This window comes from Cnephaeus nilssonii (genome assembly GCF_951640355.1).
Source record: "Cnephaeus nilssonii genome assembly, chromosome: 7".
In the NCBI taxonomy this organism is placed as follows: domain Eukaryota; kingdom Metazoa; phylum Chordata; class Mammalia; order Chiroptera; family Vespertilionidae; genus Cnephaeus; species Cnephaeus nilssonii.
The window spans coordinates 9,719,557-9,724,610 of record NC_137078.1 but is presented as its reverse complement, the minus strand read 5'-3'; the positions used below and the strand labels follow the sequence as shown (position 1 = coordinate 9,724,610).

At 41.1% G+C, this 5,054-nt stretch overlaps 1 pseudogene across 1 annotated transcript; it reads left to right on the top strand.

Annotated features, from left to right (window-relative positions):
* Window positions 1-637: 637 nt before the first annotated feature.
* On the top strand, window positions 638-913 carry LOC307103720 (small ribosomal subunit protein uS14-like; annotated as a pseudogene). The gene has a single exon. The product of its transcript is annotated as a small ribosomal subunit protein uS14-like (transcript).
* Window positions 914-5,054: the final 4,141 nt, after the last annotated feature.

Sequence of the window (5,054 nt, the reverse complement as noted above, 5' to 3'; positions counted from 1 at the left end):
ATAAATTATTATATACATATTGCTTAAAAACACAGTAAGTAGGTACATAATTACATGAACATATTTTATTGTTAGTTTATAAATTAAATTAATTTGATTGTTATAAAGTAACTATATTTTAAAAATTATTTTAATCCTATATTTCTTTCTAAATAATAACAATACTAACTTGTATTATTTTTCCTCTGAATTTGCTGTAACGTAAGTCGTAAGTGTCACTTTCAAGGCCGGTGCTAGACTTTTTGCTGCCACTATAAAATATAAATAATATGAGTACTGTCTGCTAAATTCAAGAAAATGTATGTATTTATGAAATAAATAAATAAATTACTTACCTAAATTATCTGAATAGCTGATTTGTAATGACATCACTTGTTTAACTAGCTTACTAGCATGCAGTACGATGTGTATCGTCTGAGAGACAGTTACAAAATGTTTTCGTCGTTGCCAATCCCAAAAAATGCCATTGTTCATTAAGTCCAAACAATGGTGGTCGAATTCTAACAACTGATCAACAATGCGAACTTTGATAAGCAGTTCTCGATAATAAGTTCTCAACAATTATTTATTATTAAAGTTTAACATTATAAAATTAACAAAAATAGCCCTTTTGCCTCGTTGCTACAGAGTGAGCAAGATGGGTCACTAGCAACTCTACTGGAGCCATCCGAGGAAATTCGGCCAGGGTTCCCATTCTTGCCGCGTCTGCTCGAACCGCCACGGCCTGATCCGGAAGTACGGCCTCAACATGTGCCTCCAGTGTTTCCCTCAGTACGCAAAGGACATAGGTTTCATTAAGTTGGACTAAGTGAACTTCCGTGAATGGGTCATTCAAGACATCTACCTTATGACAGAATGCTATCTCTTTGTACATAAAATAAAATAAAAAAACACCCTTCAAAAAAAAAATAAAATAAAATTAACAAAAATAATATAAAACTCATATCCTGGCTAAATAGCCACATGGCCGCCGAAAACCATATATTCCCTCCCCATTCTCCCGCCGTTCCCTAGCTTGTCGTGCATTCTTTCCAAAAATCGAAACTTTTTTAAAACGCCACGGGACGCGGGACAAATTGTTAAAAATCGGGACTGTCCAGCCAAAAGCGGGATGTCTGGTCACCTTAGGTTAGGAGCAATCAGGCAGGCAGGCAGAGGGGTTAGGGGCAATCAGGCAGGCAGGCAGGTGAGCAGTTAGGAGTCAGTGGTCCTAGATTGTGAGAGGAATCGGTCCCAAATCAGCAGTCGGACATCCCCCGAGGGGTCCAGGATTAGAGAAGGTGCAGGCCGGGCTGAGGGACACCTCCCCATGCATGAATTTCATGCACCGGGACTCTAGTATATACATAACCCATGGTCACAGACAATAGGCTGGTGAAGGCCTGGGGCAGGGGACAGGGGCGGGCTAGAAGGAATCAATAGGGGGAAAAGGGGACTTATGTAATACTTTCAGCAATAAGGATTTAATTTAATATAAAAATAAAATAAAAATTGTGTGTCAGTCAGAGAGGGAGCCACCCATAGCATGCCTGTCCCTGCTCTGCTCACCTTAACCTCTGTGTGGAGTTGGAGCTGCCAGCTGATTTGAATTTAATCCCTGTTAGTTACAGCATTATTTTATAATACCTCTTGATTTTATCCTTTGGTCACCAAACAAACTTCTGATAACTATTCAGCTCCAACGTTACACCACATAGAATGGGAGAAGGCATATGGTGATATTTCTCAGTGTAAATCTCTGAATGCATAATAATCTGGCCACTCAGTGTATATCCTATACAATAAAAGGCTAATGTGTAAATTGTCCCCTAGGCCAGGAGTTCGACCAGCAGGCAGGCCAGCCAACTGCCCATGTCCCCTCCCCCTGGCCAGGATGGCCAGACCCCACCCATGCATGAATTTCATGCACTGGGCCTCTAATATATATATACTGAGTGACCAGATTATTATGCATTCAGAGATCATAATAATCTGGCCACTCAGTGTATGTATTCAAGAAGCTCTACTAAATCTTGGTAAGAGGAAGAGTCTGTGGCACTGGAGCTACAACCTGCACTCTCATAAGCTCAGCATAGTAGAAGCTACACTGCAGGTGGATGTGCCCAAGAACATAGGGCTTCCTTCCCCACCATCAGTCAGGGCCTATAACATCTCTTTAGGAGGGCCAAACCTCCAGTATTTTTCATCTCCTCCAATTCTGTGTTGAATAGGCTGAATTCCAGGTGAGTGTGGCTGAGGTCATGGGCTCCTTTCCTCTGTTGGTAGAATGGAAGTTCTATCCAAGATGGCAGGCCAAGAGCACTTAGGCCCAGAATGATTTCACCCCAGCTCACTCAGAGGGTGGAGGTGCTATGCTAGAGGAGGCAAGCTGAGAAGACCAGAGGCTACCAACCCTGCCAGCATGCTGCTCATAAAGAGAGGGTGTTGTTCAAAGAAAAGTGCACCACTACCCTTGCCCAGCTTTAGAACAGTGACACAGAGATTGTGCTAGCAGGAGGGGTGGGCCTTGAGAACAGAGATCTCCAAAATTCTCTCAAAATGAGCTTACTTTGTTTAAAACAGAGTGTGGGAAGTTCAAGCTTCAGAGTTTTCAAAAGTGATACGGATTCTGCTGGTAAGCAATTAAGAGGAGGTTTAATTGCTTACTCAGGGCAACAACCTAAATTGTAGGCCAGCTAGTTTATCAGAGAGAACCAGGGAAAAAGTTAAGAGCTCTGGCGGGGGTGGGGGTGGGGGGGAGACAAAGAAAATCTTGAAGACTAGCCTCAAAAACTACTCCTGTAAAAAGGTTCAAATTTAATTGATTGAGACTATGGAGAAATTTATGCATAAGGACATTATAAAAAACGCTAGAGCAATCAGCAGGCAAGTAGTAGAACCTAACAGCTGAATGTTATATCAACAAAGTCAGATGGTTAACCAATAGATTGGGGAAAGACACAGTGAAAATGAGCCCTGCTAAAACTCCTGTCATCCCAGGGTGACTGTGCACATATCCAAGGCTCTGTTTTCTGAGTAGCAAAATTAGAAGCTTCACACTGCAAGGGAACTTTACTAATTAAGGCCAGCCAAATCCCTAAATAAATAGTAGTAAATGAACAAGTGACAACAATAAAAACTAAAATCCCCAAAGGGAGAAGGGAAATCAGTATCCTGAGTTGCTATACTATATTATCTGAAGTGTCCAGTTTTTCAACAACAACAAAAAATCAGACATTCAAATAAACAGGACAATGTGACATAAATGGGGTGTGGAGGAGCAAAAACAGGCAACAGAAACTGCCTACCAGAGAGTTTAGACATCAGATTTAACAGATGAAGACTTGAAAGCTATCATTATAAATATATTTTAAAAACTAAAGGAAGCTATGCTAAGAGAAGTAAAAGAATATATGATGAAAATGTCTCATTAAATGGAACATATCAATCAATAAACAAAAGTTGTAAAAGAGATCCAAATAGAAATTCCAGAGTTGGAAAGTATAATAACTAAAATGAAAAATTCACTAGAAGAGCTCATTAGCAGATTTGAACTGCCAGAAAAAAGAATTAGGAAGCTTGAAGATAAAAATTATGCAATTTGAAAAACAGAGAGGCAAAAGGATGAATAAAAATGAACCCAGAGTAATACAAGACACCATAAAGTTCACTAACCTTATGTAATGATTGTGCAAGGAGAGGAGAGAGAAAGGAGCAGAAAAATAAAAATAAAAAAGGCTGAAACTCTCAAATTGTGATGAAAAACATCAACCTGCATATCCAAGAACTTCAATAAATTTCCAGTAGAATAAATTCCAACAGATCCACATCTAAACATATATTAAAAATGTTGACAGGGATTCATAGATTTGAGTGATTTACCCAAGTTCACCAGCTAGAAAGATGAGGATGACAAGCTCCAACCCAGCTTCATGTGATTCTATTATTCTGAAGTTAATAAGTTAAAAAAAAAAAAAGTTGAACCACAAAATAATTAACAGTTGACTTCTTATCAGTACAAAGGGGGCCAGAAAGCAATGGGATTACATTCAAAGTGCTAGAAGAAAAAATGTCAATAAATATTACATCCAGCAAAACTATTTTTCAAAAAAGAAGATAAAAATATTTACAGATTAACAAAAACTGAAAGATTTTGTTGCTAGCAGCCTACTCACAGAAATATTAAAGAGAAGTTTTTCAGTTTGGGAGTAAGTGACCCAGATGAAATTTTGAATTCACAAATGAGAAATCAAAGGACACTGGTAAAGGTATTTACACAATTACTAGAGGCCTGGTGCATGGATTCGTGCACCAGTGGGGTCCCTTGGCCTGGCCTGAAAGATCAGGCCAAAACCGGCTCTCCAACATCCCCCAAGGGGTCCCGGATTGAGAGAGGGCGTAGGTCAGGCCGAGGGACCCCACCAGTGCATGATTGGGACTGGGGAGGAACGCGGGAGGTTGATCAGCTGGGGAGGGACCGCGGGAGAGCTCCAGCCCGTCTTTCTCAGTTCCAATCGGCCAGACCCAAGCAGCAAGCTAACCTACTGGTCAGAGTATCTGCTCTCTGGTGGTCAGTGCATGTCATAGCGAGTGGTTGAGTGGCCTTAGCATATCATTAGCATATTATACTTTGATTGGTTGAACGGCCGACCAGATGACTGGACACTTAGCATAGTAGGCTTTTATTATATAGGATGAAAGATATCAGTAATGAATATTTCCTCCGCTGTTCTCTTATTAAAAAAGATATTATATAGATATTATGTTATATAGTTGTACTAGAGGCCCAGTGCATGAAATTTGTGCATGGGGGGGTGTGTGTTCTCTCAGCCCAGCCTGGACCCTCTCCAATCTGAGACCCCTCAGGGATGTCCAACTGCTAGTTTCGGCCTGATCCCAGGGATTGGGCCAAAACCGGCAGTTGGACATCCCTCTCACAATTTGGGACCGCTGGCTTCTAACTGCTCACCTGCCTGCCTGCCTGATTGCCCCTAACTGCCCCCTGCCAGCCTTATCACCCCTAACCACCTCTGCCTGCCAGCCTGATCACCCCTAACCACCTCTGCCTGCCAACC